The sequence below is a fragment of the Nyctereutes procyonoides genome, unplaced genomic scaffold (genome assembly GCF_905146905.1).
Source record: "Nyctereutes procyonoides isolate TBG_1078 unplaced genomic scaffold, NYPRO_anot_genome, whole genome shotgun sequence".
NCBI classification, from domain to species: domain Eukaryota; kingdom Metazoa; phylum Chordata; class Mammalia; order Carnivora; family Canidae; genus Nyctereutes; species Nyctereutes procyonoides.
This window is the reverse complement of record NW_026575049.1, coordinates 4,228,211-4,255,332: the sequence shown is the minus strand read 5'-3', so window position 1 is coordinate 4,255,332 and position 27,122 is coordinate 4,228,211.

The window sequence follows — 27,122 nt, the reverse complement described above, 5'->3', positions numbered from 1 at the left end:
TTTATCCATTACTGAAGCTAAATGCCAACAAAATATTATTTAAGTTAATTTAAATAAATTTCTACTAAAATCAAAGTGTGAATACTTTCTTTTTTCACAGATTTATGAGTATCTACAATTGTCAGTACAGTGTCCATTATAAATAGGAAAAGTAAATCACACAACTGAATAGCCAAATAGTTTTCAAAGTAACCTTTTGTTACTTTCTTTATCCATTGTAAATCACAATCTCAATTACCATGTTTGCTCTAGATTTTTTTCTCCATGAAGTAAAATAATCCAAGTAAAATCATCTCTTCTCTGAAAGTTTTGTACATCTAGACTCAAAAATATTCTCCATTATTTTTTGAATTTTTTATTTAAATTCAATTAATTAAAAAAATAAATCCAATTAATTAACATATAATGTATTATTAGTTTCAGAGGTAGAGGTCAGTGATTCATCAGTCTTATAAAACACCCAGTGCTCATTACGTCACATGCCTCTTTAATGCCCATCACCCAGTTAACCCATCCCCCTAACCCCCTCCCCTCCAGCGACCCTCATTTTGTTTCCTATGACTTAGAATCACTATGGTTTGTCTGCCTCTTTGATTTCATCTTGTTTTATTTTTTCTTCTCTTTCCCTCTGTTTTGTTTCTTTTTTTTTCTGTTTTGTTTCTTAAATTCCACATGAGTTCATATGATAATTGTCTTTCTCTGGTTGACTTATTTTGCTTAGCATAGTACCCTCTACTTCGAACCATGTCGTTGCAAATGGCAAGATTTTTTTTGATGGCTATTATTCAATTGTATATATATATGTATATACATATATATATAATATCTTCTTTATCCATTCATCTGTCAGTGGATATCTGGGCTTTGCTGGGTTGTGGATATTGCTGTTATATACACTGGGGTGCAGGTACCTCTTTGGATTACTACATCTGTATCTTTGGGGTAAATACCCAGCAGTGTAATTGTTCTATTTTCAATTTTCTGAGGAACCTCCATACTAATTTCCAGAGTGGCTGTACCAGCTTGCATTCCCACCAGCAGTGTAAGAGGGTTGCCATTTCTCTGGATCCTCACTAATATCTGTCAGTTCCTGACTTGTTCATTTTAGCCATTCTGACTGATGTGAGGTGGTATCTCACTGTGGTTTTGGTTTGTATTTACCTGATGCCAAATAATTTTAAGCATTTTTTCATGTGTATGTCTTCTTTGGAGAACTGTATGCTCATGACTTCTGTCCATTTCTTGATTGGATTATTTGTTCTTTGGGTGTTGAGTTCTTTATAGATTTTGGATACTAGCCCTTTATCTGATAAAACATTTGTAAATATCTTCTCCCATTCTGTCAGCTGTATTTTGGTTTTTGTCGACTGCTTCCTTTGCTGTGCAAAAACTTTTTTCTTGATGAAGTCCCAATAGCTCAGCTTTGCATTTGTTTCCCTTGCCTTTGGAGATGTATCTAGAAAGAAGTTACTGTGGCTGTGTTCTCTAGGATTTTGATGGATTCCTATTTAGGTCTTTCATCCATTTTGAATCTATTTTTGTGTATAGTGTAAAGAAATGGTCCAGTTTCATTCTTCCGCACATCGCTGTCCAGTTTTCCCAACACCATTTGTTGAAGAGACTATAATTTTTCCATTTACTTTTATCATTTTTTATCATTTTTCCTTGGCTTTCTTTTGGACTCTCAATCCTATTTCATTAGAGTTTATGTTCATGCTTATTTTGGTACTCTACTGTTTTAACTGATGTATCTCAGTAGTAATTTAAATCAGGAAAGGTGAGTCCTACAACTTCGCTCTTCTTTTTCTGTATTGTTTTGGCTATTTGGAGTCCATGTGATTCCATACGAATTTGAGAATCAGTTTTTCCGACTGCATAAAAGGTTGTTGAACTGTTGACAAATGTTATATTGCAATTGTAGTTTGCTTTCAGGGAATTTTGCCTTCCTAACAACAGTAAGTCTTCCAATCCATACACATGAAATGCTTTTCATCCATTTAAATCCTCCTTAATTTCTTTCAGAAATGTTTTATAATTTTTAGGTGCATGCCTTTCCCTTCTTTGTTAAATTTATTATAGGTATTTTATTCTTTAAGTTTCCTTTACAAATGGAATTGCTTTAAATTTCCCTTTCAGATGGGACACCTGGGTGGCTCAGCAGTTGAGTATCTGCCTTCAGCTCAGGGCATGATCCCAGGATTCCGAATTGAGTCCCCTGCATTGCATTCCCTGTGGGGAGCCTATTTCTCCCTCTGCCCATGTCTCTGCCCCTTCTCTCTCTCTCTCTCTCTCTCTCTCTCTCTCTCTCTGTCTCTCTCTCTCTCTCATGGATAAATAAATAAATCTTAAATAAATAAAATATCCTTTTGAGGTTATTATTTGCTTCACATAGAAACAAAGTTGTTGTTGTTTTAATGTGTTCATCTTACTGTCTGCAACTTTGCTGAATTCATTAATTAGTTCTTAGAATTTTTTTGTGGATTATTTAGGAGATTTTTTACCTATAGGATTATGTCATCTGCAAATGAAGATAATCTTAGTTATCTCTCATTTGAGTGCCTTATATGTATCATTTTCATGGCTGATGACTCTGCCTAGACTTATTGGAAGGTTAAATAGAAGCAGTGGAAGCAGACATTCTCATCTTGTTCCTGATATTATACAAAAAGAATTGTTTTTCACCACTGAATATGTTAGCTGTGACTTTTTTCCTAATTTTCTGAATTCTTCTTTATCATGACTGTCAGATTTTGTGAAATGCTTTTTCTGCATCAACTGCAATGCCATGTAGTTAAAAAAAAATCCTTCAGTCTATCAATAATTGATTTTTTATGTTGAATAATCCTGGATTGTTGGGATAAATTCCACTTTTACATAGTAAATAATTATTCTAACATGCTATTGGACTCATTTTTTTCTAGTATTTTATTGTGGATTTTTGCATCTATATTTATAGAAGATAGTGATATATAATATTCTTGTGGTATCTTTATCTGGCTTTGCTATCAGGGTAATACTGGCCTCAAAGAATGAGTTAGGGAGTGTTCCCTCCTATTTTTGAAAAACTTGGAACAGGATGGTATTTAATTTTTCTTAAAAAGTTTGGTATAGGGGCACCTGGGTGGCTCAGTTAGTTAAGCATCCGGCTCTTGAACTCAGCTCAGGTCTTGATCCTGAGGTTGTTGAGTTCAAGCCCCATGTTGGGTTTCATGCTGGGTATAGAGCCTACTTTAAAAAATGTTTGATAGAATTCACCAGTAAAGTAATCTGGTCCTGTCTCTTTTTTACTGGGAGTTTTTTAAAATTGTTTTTAAATGACTGATTTACTCTCTTTAATTGTTATGTTATAATTTGTCTATTTTTTTTTCTTGAGACAATCTGGTACTTTGTGTGTTTTTGGAAATTTGCCCATTTCATATAGGCTATCTAATTTTTGGCATATAATTGCTCATACAATTGTTTTTTAAAATTGTTTTTGTATCTGTAACATTTATGGTAATTCCCCAAACTTATATTCTGATTTCAGTTATTTGTGTCTTCTATTTTTGTTAGTCTAAAGGTTTGTTAATCTTTTTTAACTTTTCAGAAAATCAACTCTTGATTTTATTCTCTTTTTTGTTTTTCTTTATTACATTTATCTATGCTAAAATTTTCAGTTATTCCTTTCTTCTGCTAGCTTTGGGTTTAGTTTGTTCTTTTTTAGTTCTTTAAAATGTAAAGTTGGAATATCTATTTGAATTTTTCTTTTTCCAATGTATATGTTTATTACTATAAATGTTCCTCTAACCACTGCTATCACTGCATCCCATAAATTTGGTAAACTGTGTTTTCCATTTTATTTGTCTTTTTAAATTTAAAAATTCTTTTTAAAGATTTTATTTATTTATTCATGAGAGACAGAGAGAGAGAGGCAGAGACATAGGCAGAGGGAGAGGCAGGCAGGGGATCTTGATGCAGGTCTTGATCCCAGAACCCCAGGATCATGACGTGAGTCAAAGACAGACGCTCAAGCACTGAGCCACCCAGGTGACCTAAAAATTTAAGGATGTTTCTAGCAGTCTTTCCTTTATTGATTTACAGACTAATCTCACTATAGTCAGAGAACATGCTCATGATGTAAATAGCTTTAATATCTTGATATCTGCTTAAGAGCCCAAACATATGGTAAATTTTGGTAAACATTCCATGTGCACTTACATAAGACTGAATTCTGACATTCTTTAATTCAGTGCTTTTCACATTTTCTTAAATTATTATGTTAACCGATACTGTGTTTTCCAAATATATATCTCTATTGATGTTCTGATTGTTCTAAATAGTGACAGAGAGGGAGTGTTGGAAACATCCATTAAGTTTGTAAATTTGTTCTTTTGGTTATAACTAAATTATATCTTCTGTATCCTATTGGTTATGGTAGTAGATGCATGCACATTTAGAGCTGTTAGACATATTCATTATATATTAACAGATTTGTCAAATAAAATAGGTTCTCTAGGTCCAGTTCATAATTTAATTCTTAACTGGTTTCAGTATAGTGACACCTTTATTATTTATATTTCCATGCTCTAGTCATTTAAAATTTTTTCCTCCTTTCAGAGTTCTTATATTTAAAGTGTGTCTCTTATGGATCTATTTGACAGACCTGTGGCAGTTACTGTCTGCTGCTAAGGTTTCCATCAGAGATGCAAGAAAAATGTGTCCTCATGCTTTCTTTCTGATTGTGGCACTCAATGCCGGAGTACAGGGAAAAATAAAATTAAAAAGTAAAGTATCCCTCTTGTGAGCAATCTACTATATATTTTTAAAAGTTGAACAATTTTTGGGGGGCACCTGGGTGGTATAATTGGTTAAGGGTCCAACACTTCATTTTGGCTCAGGTCATGATCTCAGGGTCATGTTAGTTATACACATCTAATTTTGGGTTTTGTTTGTGTATGCTATTACTTTAGAGACTGTAATAGGCATTCTGGATTCACTGAAGTTTAGTGGAAATGTCTACTATCTTATTTTTCTCTATGTATTTTTCATTTCTTTCTTTTCCCTTTCTGTATGTCAGTCTGATTTTTTTTTTACCCACCAAAGTACAGTCTACATTTTTTTCCTTCTGCTTTATCTAATCTGTTGTTAAACCTATAAGAATTTGTAATTCCCACTGTTGAATTTCATTGTTGTTATAGAAACAGGAACTGTAGTACAGGAAAAAAAACAAATGAGTTTACCTGAGAGTAAATCATCCTCTGTTAAAATTCTTCAAGTTGTTATCTGTTCTCTTGAACTATTAATCACAATAATTTGAAGGTCTATGTCTACTAATGCTATATATAACCTGTCACAACAATGATCTGTTTTTTTGTATAGCTTGCTTCTTGCCTTTTCATTCCTTCCCTCTCATTTGTGCTTGTCTAGTGGCATATCTGTTAATTTTATATTTAATAATGGGCATTTTAAATAATATTGTTTTATTATTATTAATGTGACGAGCTATTCCGTTATATACAGCTGCCGTTTTTCTTCATATTTTTATGTTCTATAGAATTGTATCATTTGATCATACGATTTTCACTTAATCATATGATAATTTGTCTTTTAGTGTTGCTATTAAGCAGCTGTCAAATTATTCATAAAATTTTTTTAATTATTCATAAAATTAACCAAAGTATTCTTTGGTTATTTCTTTTTTAATTAAGGTGCTATTTAAAAAAATAAACATCTGTTTACATATAAAAGTATGGGAGAAGTGATTTATTTAAAAATAAAGTAGTATTAGCCTAATTGTTATAAAACTAATCACATCATAAGGTAGTTGTGAACTTAAGATTACATAATATATCAAGATACATATAATCATCTTATCACATAATAAACATTGTATGTGTTCACCATAATAGTGAATATTGATTCTATCAATGTTATTATTATTTCTGTATCTAGTAGAAATGTGGTCAGCAGAGTAGGCTTCTTTCTATTTTCGACTTCCATGTTTTTTATAGCCCATCTCTAGTCTTCACACTTAGATGAAGACATGGATCCAGGCAACAGATAATTGAAAATGGAGGAGAAATTCCATTAATTCATGGATACTGCAAGCTAACTACAAATCATATTGTGGAACAGACTTATGAAGTTATTTTTAGGTTAAAAATATTCTGGATTAGACTCATAAAGTTATGATGTTTTAAGGAGCATAATGGTATAGATCAAAAACACATGACAATGGCAATCCTCATTTGGCCAATTGTTTTAATCAATATTGGTAGGTCTTTTGTTTCTTTCCTGCATTAAAGTTCCAGTTTTATTCAACCTATGTCTCTCTCTCTCTTTCAATATTATTTAACTCTTTTCTTAAACCTCACGCTGCCTCTTGGGCTGGTCAGATTTCAAAGTGATGACTTCTAATCTCCTGGGTAGGAGTTTCAGCACTCTGCAAGTCTAGTGGGAAAGACTGTGAGTGTATTAAAAGTATTGTTTTTTATCCTCTTATGATATCTTGTTTCTCCTCTCATGCTCAGGAGATGACCTTATATTCTGTTTTCCAGGAAAATAGAAAAATCTTAGATATACATATACTTTCATATTACTAAAAGGAAAACTTGTAACTTTCTTAAATTTTATACCCATTCTATATTCTTTTAATTCAAATTACTATAGAAAACTCAAGGCTCCTACTTTATTTTTTTTAAGATTTTATTTATTTATTCATGAGAGACACAGAGAGAAAGAGAAACAGAGACACAGGCAGAGGGGGAAGCAGGCTCCATGCAGGGAGCCCGACGTGGGACTCGATCCTGGGACTCCAAGATCACGCCTGGGCTGAAGGCGGCGTTAAATCACTGAGGGTTCTACTTTAAAGGCAAGTTCTCCAAGTATCCCCTTTAATCTATACTTTTTGCAGTTATCATTTCTTTTTCCTATATATCAATCTTGTCCCCAACAACTAGTTATTCTCATATGAAAACACATGGTTTACAGTTATCTAAGACTGAGATGATATTTTCATCTTTTCTTATGCCTTCAGTGCAGTTATTTTAATAGGAAGTTATCACAGAGTATACAGACAAGGCTGTCTTGCTGCCATTTTAATCAAGGGACACATTATATATATTCTTTGTTTATGTCTATGGCATTTTAAAAATATTGGTCCTTGGGTTTCTCAATAAATCCATAATTTATATGTAATTTTCAAATATTTTGCTGGCGTGAGATTGCTGCATATATAAACATATCCAATTAAATAGATTCTGGTTTTCTCAGCTTGATCATATATCAAAATTTTATTTTTGAGAGTTACCTACCTTCATGAATAATCTTTCTTTATAGTATTCATGCTATGAAGTAAGGGCTCTCATATATTTTTCTATCAAAATTTACCTTAGTAAAATTTTAGAATATGATCAATATTCTCTTTCTTGCCACCTGATGACATAGTTGCTGTTTCTGAGAGCTCCCACCTTTTTTGCTTCTGCTTTTTCCTCATACTTCTATATATTATGTGAATCATAAAATTTCCCTTATAGAAGTTTCTAATTTTCCTATGTGTAGCTTCTGAGTATAATATAGGAAAGGTTGCAATTAGTGATTAATGTGTTAAACAGGAAACATATGGACAAAATAGGTGAAAGACAATTTCAACAGAGAACTACATTTTATAAAATACAATTCAATGAGGAAATGTAACATCACCAAAATGGTAGGGTACAAGATCCCAGTCTCCATCCCCCTAGAGAACAATTAGACAGCTGTCCAAGAACAAAAATAGTTCTGAGTGCACTCAGGAATTCACTTAAAAAGTTTAACAACACAGTAAAGGAAAACACCTGAGAATGATGAGTTCACAAGGGTAGGAAGTACAGTTCCATTTGCTTGCTTCGTCTCATGGCCCAGGGCAGCTCTCTTTCTCACCAAAGAGAACTTTCTAGACTGAGAGTGCTTCCCTCACCAGGAAAAGGAGACCAAATTTAGTAATCAGTTTCCCCAACTTTTCAGTGTTCTGAACAAAGTATCTGCTTTGGTCCCAACCCTCCCCGATACTAGTAAAACTGAGACAGCTGGAAATAAGGAAAATACGTGGGGCAAACTGTATCAGCCATGCAGTACGAGTGACAGTGGTACCCGATTGCCTGTACCGAAGAGGATCCCAGCAACCTTTACCACTTGAGGAGCTCAACAGCCCTTGTGGACACTTGCAATACCCCAGCTTTCATCACTGAGGACTTCTTCGTAGACCCCAGACTGACCACAAAGGACCTTCATGGTTCTCTCCACTGAGGAAACCAACGGCCAATACAGCCACCTGGGACCCCTTTCAGATTTTGCTATCGAGTTTTTTTTACCAAAGGTTTTCCTGTTTGCAGACACAAGCTGCCTGAGACCCTCTCCACTCCATACAGCTGCTTGTGAACCTTATACCAGCCCTGATTCCTGTCACTGGCCAGCACCAATGCATGTATCTGCAGCTAGTCCCTCAAGCTATGTACTTACAAGCCATTGTCCCTGGCTTCTATCACTAGCATTCTCATTCTAGCATTAAATTGTGTACATATCAGAAGCTAGCACCTACAGCCACCCAGGTGCATGCAGACATCCTGGGCCCTGCAGCTGCTTGGGGTCCCAAGCCATCCTTGACTCCGATCACTGGGCTGCACTTATGTGCATGCTTGCCACTAACTCCAGCAGCCACACACCTGCATGCCTGACCTAACTCTCATCACCAGCCCCATAGTGTCTGTGGCAGCCCCTGCAATCATGCAAGTGCATGTGACATACAGAAACTTCATAATTCCTTGTGTCCCTGTTGATTCTGACCCCTGCTGTTGGGCCCAGCCATTGACACTATGTGTGTGTCTGCACTGGTTCTTGCCACCTCATAGGGCACTTTCACTCAGGCCTAAGAGCAGCATCCAAGAACAGTGGAATGCATGTTCTTCTCTTCACCTGGATACCTCTCCAGGACAGATCACGTATTAGGTCACAAGACACACCTCAGGGAATTTTAAAAGACTGAAATCATACCATATATCTTTTCATCACAATAGTATGAAACTAGAAATTAATAATAGGAAAACTATAAAATTCACAAACACACAGAAATTAAAGACAACACTTCTGAACGACCAGTGATTTAAAGACTAAATCAAAAGGAAAATAAAAGAAATATATTGAAACAAATGAAAATGGAAACACTACATACCAAAACTTACAGGATGCAGGAAAGCGGTATGAGAGGTTTATGGGAACAAATACCTACATTAAGGGGGAAAAAAAAGATCTCAAATAAACAACATAACTGCACACCTCAAAGAAGTAGGAAAAGAACAAACCAAGACCAAATTTAGAAGAAAGGAGATCACAAAGATCAGAGCAGAAATAAGTGAAATACAGTTAGAAAATCAATAAAAAAAAAGATACACAAAACTGAACTGTTTTTTTTAAAACATTAGCAAAATTGACACCCGTATTGCTAGATTTATATAGGAAAAAATAATACTCAAATAAAATTGTAAATATAAAAGGAGGCATTAAGGGATGCCTGGGTGGCTCAGCAGTTGAGTGTCTGCCTTTTTGGCTCAGGATATGATCCCTGAGTCCTGGATTTGAGTCCCGCATTGGGCTTTCTGCATGGAGCCGGCTTATCCTCCCTCTTCCTAAGTCTCTGCCTCTCTCTGAGTCTCTCATGAATAAACAAACTATTTTTAAAGGAGGCATTATAACTTACACTGCAGAAATATAAAGGATCATTTGATACTACTGTGAACAAGTATATGTCTACAAATTGGAAATCCTATAAAATATTTAAGTTCTTAGAAATATATAATGTAACAGGTAAAATAATGAAATAATACAAAATCTAGAGAGAGAAATAGCAAATGAAGAGATAGAGTAATTAAAAAACCTCCCAACAAAGAAAAGCCCAGGATCAGATGGCTTTACAAGTAAATTCCACCAAACATTCAAGGAAGAGTAATTAACAGTTCTACTTCCAATTCCAAAAAATGAAGAGGAACCTCCCCAAACTCATTTAAGGCCAGCATTATGCAGATACCAAACCCACAACTAACCAAAACTTCAGGACAATACCCTTACAGATATATAGAGATATAAGAATTCTCAACAAAATACTTGTAAACTAAATTCAATAGCACATGAAAAAGATGATATACCATTATCAAGTGGAATTTATCCCTCTGATGCAGGAATGTTTCAACCTAGGACAATAAATAAATGTGAAACATTACATAAATAGAATGAAAGATAAAAATCATATGATACATCTCAATAGATGCAGGGAAAATTGACAAAATTCAACATCTCAAATCTGATATAAACTCTCAACAAATTATTCATAAAAGAAATATACCTCAACATAATAAAGCCCATATATGAAAAGCCCACAGCTAACATCATACTCAATGATAAAGAGTTGAAAGATTCCCATCTAAATTCAGGAACAAGATAGGAATCCTCACTGTCTCATGACTCCTACTCGACATAGTATTGAAAGTCCTAATTAGAGAAGTTAAGCAAGGAAAAGAAATAAAAGGCACCTAAATTATAAAGAAAAAAGTAAATTTTTCTCTATTTGCTGATTACATGATCTTCTATATAAATGCCCTCTGAAGGCTTCATTAAAACATTCTTTGATCTAACAACAAATTCAATAAAGTTTAAGGATACAAAATCAACACACAAAATTAGTTGCATTTATATACACTAACAATAAACTATGTAAAAAGAAAAGAAAAAACTATCCCATTCATATTAACATCAAAACCAATAAAATACTTAGGAATAAATTTAACCAAGGAAGTGAAAGATATATAACCTGAAAACTATAAGTCATTGATGAAAGAAATTGAGGATACAAATACATGGAAAGATATTCCATGTTCACAGATTGGAAAAATTCATAATGTTAAAATACCCATATTAACGAAAGCCATTTATAGATTCAATGCAATCCTTACCAAAACCCCAATGACATTTTTCAAAGAATAGAAAAACAATTCTAGAACTCCTATGGAACCAGAAAGACTGAATAGCAAACACAATTTTGGGAAGAGACAAACATGGAATCATCATACTTCCTTATTACAAAGCTATAATAATTGAAACAAAATGGCAGTGGCATAAAAGCAGATACATAGCCTGAAGGTACAGGATTGGGAGCCCAGAAATTAACTCATACATATATGGTCACCTGATATTTATCAAGGGAACCAATACTCAGTGGGGAAAGAATAGTCTTCTTCAATATATAGGAAAATTGGATATCCTCATGCAAAAGAATAAAATTGAACGCATATCTCATACCACTCACAAAAATGAACTCAAATGGACTAAGGACTTAAACATAAGACCTGAAAATGTACACTACTAGAAGAAAACACAGGTAAAAACAGTAAAAACATAGGTGCTCCTTGACATCAGTCCTGGCAATAATTTTTATATATGACCCAAAAGGAACAAGCAGCAAAAGCAAGAGCAGCAAGTAGCATTATATCAAATTAAATCAACAAAATGAAAGACAACAACAGAATGGGAGAAAACATTAGTAAACTATGTATCTGATAAGGTTAATATCAAAAATATATTTTTAAAAAAGGCATTACAACAATGAAAAAATGTTTGTTAATGGCAAAGAAAACAAACAATCCAATTTAAAAATGGTCAGAGGACCTAAACAGATATTTTTCAAAGGAAGACATATAAATGGCCAACAAATACATGAATAAGAGCTCAACATCACTAATCATCAGGGAAATGCAAATGAAAACAATAATGAGATATGACCTCACACCTGTTAGAATGGCTATTATGAAAAAAAAAACAGAGGTAACAATGTGAAGATGAAAAGAACACTTGTGCACTAGTGGAAGGAATATAAATTGGTACAGCCACTGCAAAACTTAGTCTGAAGGTTTCTCAAAAAAATTAAAGTAAAACTACCATATGACTCAGCAATATCACTGGGCATTTATCCAGAGGAATTGAAATCACTCTCTTGAAGAGATTTCCATGTGTGTTACAGCATTATTCATAACAGCCAAGACACAGAAACAACCTAAGTGTTGACTGATGGCTAAATAAATAAAAATGTGGTATATATAGACAGTGGCATATTATTTAGCCATGAAAATAAGGAAATCCTGTCATTTGTAACATAAGTCAGTGGCTCATAAGGGCATTACATCACTCTGAGTGAAATAACCCAAAGACAAATACTATATAATCTCATTTATTATGTGGAATCAAAAAACATTTAACTCATAGAACAGAAAGTGGAACTGGGAGAAATAGCATGTCATTGGGCTGTTTCACCCAGAAAGAAACCAAGACTTGGAACTGGAGGAGAAGGAGCCCATATTCTCACCATACACACCTGGAACAGAACATCCATCATACTGATTTGAGGTGACAGGGAAAGGGTTGTGGTTCAAATGCTATAGGTTCTCAATGTTCTTAGAACTTTGTAAATTTTATTAAATACACATATCTCCATTTGCTCTATACTCAGTTTCCAGTTTAGTATTTAAAAATATAATGCTCATCAATTTTATTTTATCAGGGAATAGGTCTGTGGCACTTTTCATACCGCCATTTAATAAATCAAGTTCTTTATTGTGTTATATCTATCTATCTATCTATCTATCTATCTATCTATCTATCTATATCAAGTTCTTTATTGTGTTATATCTATAAATATATATAACACAATAAAGAACTTGATTTATTAAATGGCGGTATGAAAAGTGCCACAGATCTATTCCCTGATAAAACAAAATTGATGAGCATTATATTTTTAAATACTATATAGATAGATATCTATATATAGATATATAGATATATAATTAAAAAAAGAAAATAGTCTATTAGAAAATATTCTGTTCAGTGTTTTCAATTATAATTTTTTATGCAGCAATGCAAAAATTGAGAAAGAAATATAAAAAGTTTGAAGTCATGACTTCAAAGTACTTATTTCAATAGTTAAGAGTATACAGATGTGCTGTTGGAGGACTCACTGCATCAACCTGTAACACTTATAAAGATTTTGTTGTTTCTTTTTTGATACTATGTCTTCTGTCATCCTCAACTACATATCACAAAAACTGAGACAGTATTTATTTTTATTGATAATTTGTGCAAAGAAATACTTATATTTTAAGTAAATCAAACAAATATGACAGAAATATTAGCAAAATATTTAAATACCTAAAATGAGCCATAAATCAGATTGGTTGTTTTCATCTTAATCTTTAAAACTACCTGGATGGTTTGTTGCCTTAAAATCAAATGACTTATATTAATTTTTATAGTCCTCAACACTTTATTTTAAATTGGGAAACTATAAGTCATAGTCTATTAATTTGAGGTATTGAAATTTTACTTCTAAGAAAACATTTCTTTTTTTTTAACTTAATCAACTGGAATCATCGCTATTCCATAGATTCACCACTGTATTTCTGTTGCACTTATTTTCTCAGCTTTCCCTTTTAGATATCACATCATTAGATTGACTCTCAGTAAGCAACTGTATTTTGGAATCTAAATATAATTAATTTTATACACAACTTGTTTTGTAGTTCTTTAGTGGAAAAGGTTATCAGATCAGACTTAGATTCAGTCTGATACTTCAGTTTCTAAATTATACTACTACTACCCATTTTCTTAAGAATATTAACTTTGACAATAATTAGAAGTATTAAGTATTAATAACGACTTCTAGAGAAGTACATGCAAATCTCATGAAAATTGGATGATGGAGGAGACAAAAGAACTCTGTTAAGTCATCCATAGCTCTGCAACTCTGATTGAAAATCTTCTCTTAGAAAATATTCTGTTCAGTGATAGCAAACCATTTCACTTTTAAAGTTTCTATAAGATCATAATTCTAATATGCATTCTTTCATGAGTCATATTTGTAATTTACCTTTTCAAAACATCAAAAGATAATAATTCTTTCTGGAAATCCAGTAGAAAGATATCAGTTCTGAGATAATTTATTTTTAACAAACTGCCTTCTACCATAAAGGGCCTAAGGTCAAAATTCTGTCAACATACCTTTATCTATAATAGAAATAATTTTATTTCTCTGGATTTTATTCTCTACAATGGTCCCTAATAGGATGTGTCGAATTAAGGTACTGTTTAAGTGACAGGAAGTTTCTAATTCACAAACCACATGTCACAATAAATAGACAATCATAACTTTACCTAATCTACTCTAACTTCTTAATTTTACTATTTAAGAAACTGAGGTTCAGAGGGTGAATGTAATATCCCCGCCACAATAGGGCTGTTTCCAGAGAACAAGGTACCTCATTCCACTCCACGGTTCTTTTGCAACACTTTGCCTACATTGGAAACAGCTTTTGTAAGTATTAGAAAATATAGCTAGATGGGCTTTTCTAAGTATTTCTTACCTCAATCAGTATTTCAGAATCCTTAACACCCTGCATTTTGAAGCATATTAGCAGTCATCTTACATTCATATTACTGTAAAGCTCAGCCGCACCTGCAAGTCTATGGCTATTGTTTAGCTCCACTATATTATCTCCAAACCATATACTGGGATTTGTTTTGCCTAAGAGCTATGCCCACTTAAAAACTGATATACATAAATTGGGAATATCATTTAAAAAATTTATTGGTGGCCAACATATATAGTACCGCTTATTTTATTTTTTTTGGAGATTCACATCATGCTGAATAAAGGGTAAAGTAATGATTTTTGCTTCCTTTTCCATATGCTCACCCCATATGAAAACATACCTTTTTGTAAATTCCATTTCTTTAGATCTGAGATAGGAATAGAGAAATTATGAGTTAACTAGATGAGGAATTCAGTTTTATAACTCTGATATAAAAATAATTTAACAAAAACTAAATCTGTGTAAAAGTTAAACACCTGAAGAACATGAATGCTTAACTCTGATGTTATTTTTACTCTAATGTTATTGTCATTGAGGTCAATGGAGCAGATTAACTTATCCTTTCAACATTTATTGAATATGTACATTATAAAGTACTCCATGAGCTAGGAGTGAGTACACAAAAATGAATTATAAAGGATCACTGCCTTCAGGGAAGTAACTATGTATTTTAAAAAATGATGTATAAAAATGTCTAATTATTGAGGTTAATTTCAGAAAATGAATAGTAAATAAGAACTTGTTATCTGAAAACTAACATTACACCACTGATTAATGAAATGAGCACTTACAAAGTGCTAGACTCTGCTTACACTAATTAGCATATTTAATTTTTTTCTAAAAAGACCATTTTTCAAAAAAATATTTTAAATTTATTTATTTGCGAGACAGAGTGAGACCAAGTGAGTAAAAGCGAGGGAGAGGGGCAGAGGGTGAGGTAAAAGCAGACCCCCTGCTTGAGCAGAGATCTGGATGCAGGGCTCAATCCCAGGACCCTGAGATTAGGACCTGAGCTGAAGGCTCACTTAACCTACTGAGCCAATCAGGTGCCCCTAAGCAGACTACTTTTTAAGAGCCGTTTTAGGTTTACAACAAAGTTTTTAGGAGAAAGAGAATTCTTATATGCACAATCTCATATATGCATAACGTCTCCCCCTTATCAACATCACCAACCAGCATGGTACTTTTTACCTACTTGACACATGATAATAACCCGAAGTCTACAGTTTGCCTTGGGGTTTAATCTTGGTATTATGACCTATTTTTTATTCCGGGTGTTTTCTAATTATTGAGTTTTAACAGAGATTTGTATATTTTGAAAAACAAATATATATATCAGATATATATTTTGCCAATATTTTCTCCCACTCTCTGGCTTGTTTGCTCAATGCCTTGATGTCTTTTATAAAGCAAAGTTTTGAATTTTGAAAACACTGATCTTATCAATTATTTCTTTCATGGATCGGTCTTTCATGTTGTATTTAAAAGACATCACCATACCTAAGATCATGTAGGTTTTCTCCCATTTATCTTCTCAGAGTTTTGTATTTAAATTTTGGTTTATGATCCATTTTGAGTTAATTTTTGTGACAGTTGTAAGGTCTTTGTCTAATTTCATTTTCTTGCATGAGAATATCCAATTGCTTCCATTTGTTGAAGAGACTATTCTGCTCTATCGTATTGCGTTTGCTCCTTTGTCGAAGTTCAGTTGACCGCATTTATGGGGGTCCATTTCTGGGCTTTCTAGTCATTTCTACTGATGTGGTCTCTTTTTTGCTAATACCACATTGTCTTCATTACTGTAGCTTTATAGTAAATCTTAAGATAGTGTCAGTCATTTAAGTTTGTTCTTCTCTTTCAATATTATGTTGGCTATTTGGGATCTTTTTGCCTCCCTTTAAAAATGTCAGAATCAGTTTATAAAATAACTTGGTTGGATTTTGATTGATATTGCATTGAATCTATTAATCAAAATGGAAAAATCTTGACAAAATTGAGTCTTCCTATCTGTGAACATGGAATGTCTCTTCAATTATTTCTTCTTTTACTTCCTTCATCACAGTTTTGTAGTTTTACATGTATAGTTCTTTTTTTATATAAAGATTTTATTTATTTATTCATGAGAGAGAGAGAGAGAGGCAGAGACACAGGCAGAGGGAGAAGCAAGCTCCATGCAGGGAGCTGATGTGGGACTCGATCCCGGGTCTCCAGGATCACGCCCTGAGCCAAGGGCGGGCACTAAACCACTGAGCCACCCAGGGATCCCCTACATGTATAGTTCTTACACATATTTTGTTAGATTTATACCTAAGCATTTCATTTCATGGAGCGCTAATAAATTGTGTCTTTAATTTCAAATTCCACTTCTTTGCTGTTGGTTTGTAGGAAAGCAACTAACTTTTACCTATTAACCTTGTACCCTGCAACTGTGCGGTAATTGCTAATTCTATCTGTGGAATTCTTTGCCAAAATAAGTTTCAAGAGAACATTTACCAATATGTGAAACAGATGAGAAAAATAATGCTTTGGTCAAGAGGTTTAGAGAGGTGCTATTTCTAACATTTTCAAATATTTTACATTCAAACACATATTACAATTCCTAGATGAATAATAGTTTCATTGATTGTTATTTTATCATTAAATCTAAACTAATTTTTAATTCATAGAGGACTTATTATAAGCTTTTCCATTTTTAATCCTTCATTGATATCTGTATGTTTACATTATTACTTGATTTTGCTGTCTTAAAGTTACCAGTCTTAAATAAAAAACCCAAGGCAGCTATGAGTGTCCTTCATCTCCCTGAAATGTTTCATGTTTATAGATAACCTAAGCATAGGTAAGGGAGTGGAAGAGCTCTGAATTCAAATTTACTTTGTGTTCCATATATTAGCTCTGTGGCACTGGAAAGGGATATGAATTCATGTTTTGAATACACACTATGTGTTAGGTATTGTGTTAAACATTCTATATATGCTATGTTTCATCTTCAACATACATTTTAAAGCAAATATTATTTGAACATATATCTAATGAGGATACTGAGGATAAAACTTAGTGAAATTGAATGGTTTGTCAAAACAATAAAATCAACAGTAAGACAATTGGGAATTTGGTCTATATTTAAATCACTCTATACATTGTTCATTATTTATCACATGCAGCAGTGACTTCACTTTATGAAATCTTCTGTGGAAATAGGATTTGTTATAGGACTGTATTATAGTTCTATAAATTAGCATATATTAATGGACCATATAGATAACATGCGTTCAAGAAATGTTGGTTCCTCAGTTCTTCATCCTCTCTTTCTTGTTGTGTCTCCCCTTTTTTAAAACCCTCTTTTAAAAAAGTTTATGGCCAGTACTTATTAATAAAATTTGAAGACATTTAATACATGTCTAAAACCAAGATGTGGTAAAAACAAAACATACAGATGATTAGAGATGTTTAATTATCACTATCAAAAAACTGTAAAATGTAAAAAATCTTTTTTTAGAGATTTTAGTTATTTAAGAGAGAGCAAGAGTGAGAGAGATCATAGAGGGAGAGGGAGCAGCAGATTCCCTGCTGAGCAGAGAACCTGATGCAGGGCTCCAACCCAGGACCCTGAGATCACGACCTGAGCTGAAGGCAGAAGCTTAACTGACAGAGCCACCCAAGAGCCCCCATAAAATATACAAAGCTAATCTATAATAATTCCAGTTTAATGTAACAATATTAATAGCAACTACATATTTCCATTAAAAAAGAATACATTTTCACTTTTATTTTACTTTGTTGAATGACAAATTCTGTTAACGACCCATTTCCCACTACCAAGTAAGTTTTGGAGTAATAGAGTGAGAACTTTATAAAACATATATTGTTGGACGCATGAACTAAGTAACAGAAAATCTATTAAAAATTTAAGAATAGAAAAGAATATCCTACCATCAAAAAGAATGAAAATTTGCCTTTACAACAACATGGATGGACCTGGAGTATATTATACTAAGCGAAATTAGTCAGTCAGAGAGAGAAAAATACCACATAATCTCACTCATACGTGGAATTTAAGAAAGAAAACAGATGGACATATGGGGGTAGGGAAGAGAAAGAAAAAAAAACATGAGATTCTTAATGATAGAGAACAGAGGGTTGATGGAGGGAGGTGGGTGGGAGATAGGCTAGATGGGTGATGGGTATTAAGGAGGGCTCTAGTGATGAACATTGGGTGTTGTGTCTAAGTGATGAATCACTGAATTCTACTCCTGAAACTAATACTGTACTGTATATACCTTGATTAACTAGAATCTAAATAAAAATTCAAAAAATAAAGTGAAAATATAATAAAACTTCAAAAAATAAAATAAAGACTAAAATTTATAGGTCCTTTTGTACAGTTAAAGGATTTTAGATTTACACTTGAATAAATGCCTAATATTTGAAAGGAAAAGAATATCCCATTTTGTGAAACATGATTACTGGTATCTACTTCCTACTTCCTGCTTTTAATGTCAGTTTCTTGAGTTAAAATCACTATTAAAAAAATAAAGTTTAGTAGAATTTTTAATAAAACTGCTTTAGAGTTAATTTTGGAAGGGGTTTTTCTTCTACAAGGAGTGCTACATGTACTTTTTACACTCTCTACAGCAAAAAGGTTTGCATAGCAGAAAGATTTAAGACAAATACCAGGATCATTGTGGTCTGTCTGAATTTATTTTGCTCAAGCAATTTCTGAAATTGCTTTTGTGGATTTATATTTCATTTTAATTGAGACAAAATGAGTAGTGTCAGGTGAGATATTGATTGCTTTTTAAATATGCTGACAGGGAAATATATCTTATTACATAGTTGCTGGATTTACTTTTTAAATGGACCTGTGTCTTTAATAAAGCATTTAACATATATTGACTAAATATTAAATATCTATCAAGAACTTTTTAAATGTATATTTATAGCATTTCATTTTAATTAAAATGTTTCTAATTTTACTTGAGAGAACAAGAAATTTAATTGGTTTCTCTCAATATTTGTGTGTGTTTCATTTCTCTGTAATTGCAGTAAGATACAGCTGTTCTCATTCAATTAATCTACTCCTATGAAAACATATATGACTTATGTAATCAACCCAATAAGAATAAACATCTGAAATTTGCATTTCTGGCACTCTATTAGAAGAAACTTCTGGATTTTAACAAATGACTCAGTTACCCAAAATTGATTTCTACTGAGGTTTTCAAGGAAATGTTATATTGTATAAAGCTATTATTTCACTTACTAGTTAAAACCTAGGATGGATATTGTAATAGGATTTATCCTTGAATTTCACTTCTGACAAAGATGATGGTAATTACTCAATAAAGTGCCTGCCTGACCAATTGCTGTTGATGGCTGCCTTTTTGTTCAGAAAGACTCTAAAGTAGCTATCCTATTGTGTCTTCCAGAACATTGAGAGCACAAAAATCCACAATAGAGAAATTAATTTCAACAAGATCCTAGATTTTAGGTTTCACATCTGATTTTAGGTTAAAACATTTTTTACATATTATGAGGAATGTCAAGGCCAGTCCCTTAGAAGTTATCTGTAGTAGTCTCCAGGAGCAGCGAGGTAAAGGGTAGTTGCCTTCACTCAATGATGTTTGTTGGTTTACTGCTACCTCTATATCCATTCTTTCATTTTACTAGATAATTTCTTAATGAAAAAGAAGGTTATCAGCTCTTCTGTCCCTGTAAATTGTCATAGACTGGCCTCCAGGAGATAAGACTATCTTCACTGTGGTTCTGAAGGAGAATGAGGATTACCACCAAGGGGCTAAATTTTTAATGACATTATTTTGGTCAAAAAAATCCTTTTTTTCTCCCCACTCACTCCCCACCGCCACCACAAATGCTATGCATAACATAACATATTGCAGAGTCCTCTATTTAACTATTATTTCTATTCTTCACCTTTTCTCTCTACCTATGTAAACATCGAAGCCTCTAGCACATGCACTTTACCCAGAAAGCAGCAGTACCACTAAATTACTGTGGAGGAAAAGTGCCTATGCTCATATAGATGGTCATGTACAATTAAAAACCAATGACACACAGGGCACCTGGACGGCTAAGTGGTTGAGCATCTGCCTTCAACTCAGGTCGTGATCCCGGGGTACTGGGATGGAGTCCTGCAACAGGCTCCCTGCACATGGAGCCTGCTCCACCCTCTGCCTGTGGCTGTGCCTCTCTCTCTCTCTCCTCCTCTTCTCTCTCTCTCTCTCTCTCTCTCTCTCTCTCTCTCTCTCTCTCTCTCTCTCTCAATCTGTCTCTCATGAATAGACTCTTAAAAAACAACAAAAACAACAACAACAAAAAACATGGCACAGTATGAAGGCAAATTATTTCATATCTCAGAGCTATGTCATACACCTCATGAGAAATACAGTTACACTGAAACTCATGGAGATGGAGGTAGGATATGAACTAAATGGCGTAGTTCCTTTTTTGTTTCTCATTATGTGCAATGCTCAACTTCTATAACTCATCAATTGTCTACAACAATTTCTTGTTCAGGACCTCAATCCATTCTACAAATGGCTATATCTTTATGGACAGTTTTTTAAAATAAGGATCATTGGCTCTTTTTCTATTAAATATTTTATTTATTTATTCATGAGAGACACACAAAGAGAGGGAGAGGCAGAGACACAGGCAGAGGGAGAAGCAGGCTCCATGCAGGGAGCCCGACGTGGGACTCGACCCTGGGTCTCCAGGATTATGCCCTGGGCTGAAGGCAGCACTAAACTGCTGAGCCACCCGGGCTGCCCTCATTGACTCTTTTAACGCCAATAAGTACTGCGTCTTATCCTGGATGCATGCTTCCACAAAGCCAGGGCACTGCCAAACTCTCTTTGAAGTCAGTGAAAGTGCCAGACTTGAAGTGACTTAGAACAGGTACTGAGACAGATGATAAATTGATGCAGGGAGAATAGTTTCCTTTTGCGCATATTTCAGCAGGCTGGATAATCTCTCTTATTCAGGCATATGTTGACCTCAGGAATATTCTAAGTAAATATGTCAGTCATAGTATTGACTTCATTAATAAATCACATCTTGCAATGCATATGTCATTAAGTAGCTGAAACAAGATTTGTCCTTTTGTAGATGGAGCATATGGAAAATTCATTGTGACTAAGACAAACCTAACTACCTAGAAAATACCCTATACTCTCTAATTGTGTTCACATTATTGTTTCAGTCAAATGTGTTTTTTGAAGATTGCCTTATTCTAAAACCTCTGGCCTGAAAATGACTCTCCTTAGGTAAAGGTATCCCCAAAATATGATATATCCTGGGTTTTTGCAAATTTGAGGAATTACAATTATCCTGAAAAATGTTGCAGGTAAACCTGTAACCATTTGTCCAACTCATCTGCCAAGTAAGCAAACTCTGAACTGTTTTAGGTTGAATTGCATTTTAAGAAAAATACATGAGAACATATTTAACAAAGTACTGATGAACTTAACTTCCACATACATAGGAACATATTAAGTGTCAAAAATTCAGATATTTGGAGAATTTCCTCAGCCAAGAGTGGCTCCCCTTATCCATATCTGCCTCCACATACAGTATCAAGCTATACACTTGAAGAGGGAAAAATACAATCTTCCTTTTCACCAAGACTTTCTCTACCAAGTGTTCCCACATTAGACCTGGGACATATGTGTTGTTGCAAAACACCTCTCAGTGATATACTGTCTTTTTTATGCCAATTATATATGAACTTGGGTTTTGTGTTATTTTTTCTTATTCAGCCAGTTTTAAATATGAGATTATTTCCAACTATAATCAGATGATTTACTTACAGGAATTGTACATAAATATAGTTTAAAAGCTGAGGGTGAAATTCCTTGGTGGCCATGTGAGAGTCTATGTCCTCTAATCCTAAAATGTTGCTCCTTTCTATGCTGTTTCCTCACAGTCGGAGGCAGAGGGGTGCATCATACTTGGAATGTTGTGTTCAGTTCAGGCTGACCGAGTGTTCCCAAGTCAGTCTGGATTTGGACCTATTATGCATTCAGCAGGACCTGGCCTGGACAGGCTGGTGTCCAGGAGAAAGAAGGAAAGACACTAGATTAGACAGTCTTTAGCTCTAGGCTCTAAGCAAGATTGGCTAATGGAGACCTGAAGTTCTGTTTATATTTGCTAGCTTAGGTTTATTCAGAAGGGAAAAAAAAAACCCACAATATAACAACAAAACAAAACAAACAACTCAGCATCAAGATAGAGATCCCAATGAGAAATAAAGACTGGGAATTGTGTGGATGGTATTCCCTGTGTTGGATTTCTTAGAAATGTGCTTGTTTGATAAGCTTTTAGGTCAAGCACAGATCTACCACAAGAGAGGAAACATAAACAGGAAGTAAATATAATTTGCTTTGAATAAATCTTTGGTTCTCAGGCTTCTGAAATAAGAGATAAAAAATGAAAGAATTTGCCTTATGTTAATAAACTTATTTCTTTAAACATATAAAGACCTTTTAAATGATTTAACTAAAAATAAATAAATAAAAAATAAATGAATTAACTATTCCAAAGGTATTAGAAACATTGTTTACATAACTATGCTTTTGAAACTTAAGTGCTTTTGAAATTTTGAAATCCAACCAGAGAACAGATAAACTTACTTAAATTAATTATTTGCCATTAGATCTTAGTACCTAGATTCTCTAAATTTCTCTGGTCTCTATATTTTTTGAGACCTGCTTCTTAAGATTTGCCTTTGATTTTATGAAATTAGGAAACCAGAGCCATTATATGTGTTTAGAAACTGAAACCTTAACTTAATTCGATTCAGTCTATTTATAAAAATAAACTGTGCTCTTTGGAACTATGCCAGGCTCCCCTTGCTCTATTTCTCATTTTGCTCCTGATTTTTCTTCTCAAAAACCTGTCCTTCCCCTCTTTCTTTTTCTCTCTTTCTTTCAATAGCATTTTTTTTAAGACATGTGTAGTTGTTCCCTAGGGCTGTATCAAGCAAAACTTCCTCATAAAAATTAAGTGATAGTCCTCCATCAAGATCAACATTAAACAGTTTCTCTTTTCCTAGAAAATACTGCAGTTTGTATACATTGTTCCACAGACTGGCTAACTAAAGGAAAGTTAGGGCAATCTTACCAGCTGTCTAAGCTGCACATCATCATTCCTCTGACTGTAGACAAAGAATCTACTTAGGAGAAATTTAAATTACAGGCAGAGATTATAATCTTATAGCTTAAAAATAAATATTCACAGAAAATTTTAATAATAAGTATTTAAATCCTTTTTGAACTGGAATGCAAACTTTGAAGTGAAAGCCTTTTTTTAAAATTCATATTCTCTAGGCCCATACAAAAATTTAAGATGAAATAAAATATTAAAAAGGTCTTAATTGATAGCAACTGAACCACAGGAGTTTAGTCATTTGAATCTACAACTTAAAACTCAAACTTTTTTTTTTAAACCCGTGATTTTCTTTCTTAAACATTTCAATGTTTCACATACAGTTGACTAGTATATGAATAAAAGGTTTAAAATTGCTGTTTGTTCTGAACTGGCTTGAAATGTATTTGCTTTAATACTATACTAAGGAGGCCATAGCGAATAAAGTACATTTAAGGCATTCTCTTTCAAAGGACATATTCAACTTTAAAATAATCCAGAAAAATATACAATGAAAACAAGACGTTAAATACACCCATTTTGTGCAAAAGGTTAAAAGCACTGAACAAACACCCGTAGTGAAAGTATACCTAGAGGGAGATATTTTGCCAACATTCTTGCTATAAAGGTCAACTATATTATATTTTTCATAAAGACTTCAACAAAATCCAAATTTAAAACAAACTCTCCTTTACCGTAATAATTCTTAAACTAATGAATGGCAAGACCATTCAATCAAACAGTACTTAATGACTGTATCCTATAAATAAAGCAGTGTTCAACAGATTATAAAAATGTTTTGAAACAAAAATAAAATGTTTCTGCCCTCAAGGAGCTTAGAATATAGTAGTTTAACTACAAAATAGAACATAACACTTGTTAAAAATTACGATAGAGATAGGAAGCAGTATGTAGTACAGTTAGAAAAATAAATTGCAGAGTCAAATTATGGAAAACACTGAACAGTGAGTTAAAATTTTTATTAGGGTCAAGAAGACTTTGTGAGACATTGAAGATTTTTAGTAGAGACAAAATGACAGTATCTAAGGTATGTGTTGTAAAAAAGATTTCTAAACTATGTAGGTTATATAGGAAAGAGCAGAAATCAGAAGCAGGAAGGATATATATATATATATATGAAAACATGGCCAAACTACCCTAAAATGTAATAAGAGCCTGCCTCAAGATGGTATCAGTGTGCCTGGAAAAATAGATATGTTAGACAGCAGATGCAGACTGGATCGGTCATGGAAACTGTTTGGAAATGGATGATGAGCGAAAGTGAGGAGGGTAACATGTCTTAGACTGATTCAGTAGGTGAGGAGGGTGTTAAATGAAATATAAACACATAAAGGTAACTGTTTGGGGGTAAGCTTTTGGTTTACCTTTAGAAATACTAAATATCTAGGCAAAAGGATTCAATATGAAATGAGAATCTACAGCACAGATAGGAAGTGATGGCACATTTCCATTGTAGTTTTTGCACAAAGGAAAGATGTGTGTCATAATTTGATCTATGTCCAGTTCTCTCCTTTAATGTAAGAAGAAAGAACAACACACAAAGCTGTATCTACACGACAACAGGGAATTGGACAAAACCATCTAGGCAGAACACTAAAATCATTTATTTACAATAAGCTTTTCAAAACGTTTTCCATAGTCCTCCATTATGAGGGTAATTAGAATGGTTTGAGAATATGTCTATGCAAGTGCTTCTTCAAATTTGGCCCAAGACTATCTGGATCAGAATTATCTGGAGTAAATATTAAAAATACAGATGGCTGGGATACCAGTCAAGTTTAAAGAAATAGAATTTCTGAAGTGTGGATTTTTAACAATTACTTCTTTACTGTTAAGTTCAGATCAATTAGAGAGCCACTAGGAAGTAGCACAGAGCATGAATTCTGGATTTTGGAGCAAGATTTCCATAAAAATTCTTAATTTTACTGGCTGGCTGAACCTTTGCATGTTACTTAACTTGTGCAAGCTACTTTTTTATATGTAAAATGAATATAGAGAGTGACTCCCAACTTTAAAGAACTGTTGTGTAGATTAAATGAAATAACATAAAAGTTCAGAAGACAGAAATCATGGTGGTTTTTCATCATTGTGCTTGGTGCATAACAAGTCTTTGATATATATTTATCAAAAGAATGAATAAAAGAAGGAATAAATTTATAGATGAAGGACAGTATATATGACTTGCCAAAGTGTGAGCTCTTATGATAAAGGTTATGATGATGATAATCATAATTATTAACCATAATAATGATGGTGATGGTAATAATGACATGAAATTAGCCAAAAGACAAGGAAATGCATAGTCAACTAATATTTTCAGCATCTTTACTCACCAAATAATGTGTTTAATCCTTTATATGTGTTATCTTATTCATATTTCACAACATAGTAACAAGAATAATACAATATCTCTCTTATAAATTAAGTAGCTGCAGTTCAGAAGATTTGGTGGACTTTTTTCATAGTCAAGCCATCAGTATGTGGCAGGATAGTTTCTAGTGCTGATCATGAAATTATATTCTTTCCATCATTACACACTGCGGACTAGTGTTTACCTATTATAATCCACTCAATTCCTTCTGGTTATTTCACTCAGACCAGAACCAAGTGCTATCTTTTTTCCTTCACGTTATTGTACATCTTTACTCACTCGTCTTTATTTCATCCAAATCCTAATAGATGGCTTATCAAATGCATAAATGCAAAATGAATTTTATCTTTTACTTTCTAGAGGGAATAATTCTTAAGTGTCATCTATCTATCCAGCTATCTATCTATAATCTATCTATCTATCTATGGGATGATGACCTATCATCCCATGTCTGTGTATTCTTGCCTCTTCAAACTCCAGCAGAGTCCTTTACACACTAGAGTTCCTGAATAAATATTTACTAAGGCTGAATTAGATTTTGTAGCATTCAACTATAGGAAGTTCCAGTTGATTAGGACATTTTTAAAATATTTTATTTATTTATTCATAAGAGACACACAGAGAGAATCAGAGATATAGGCAGAGGGAGAAGCAGGCTCCCTGCAGAGGGCCCAATGCAGAACTCGATCCCAGCACCCCTGGATCACACCCTGAGCCAAAGGCTCAGCTATGGAGCCACCCTGGTGAAGCAAGAGACAGGTTTTAATAATTTCCTAGCTTAATAGAGGAAGTTCTTTGGAAACAAGCAATATATATATATATATATATATATATATATATATATATATCTCCCTCACACTACCCTTTATCAATGGCTGCTACCTAATAATTTTCCTTTCAGAACATCATAAATTTGAACGATTAGTTGCAATATATTATCAAAACTATCAGGCTAATTTTTAAAGATATATAAACATAAAAAAACCCAAAAGTTTGTCTTTCCATACTTATTTTTAAACAGAAACTAAACTTTATAATGAATTTAAGTATTCAGATAATATAAAAAGTATTTTCCTAATCCTGCTAATGTAATATTATAAAGGCAAAGTTTTAAGGCTCAATTTTATTTCAATATAACA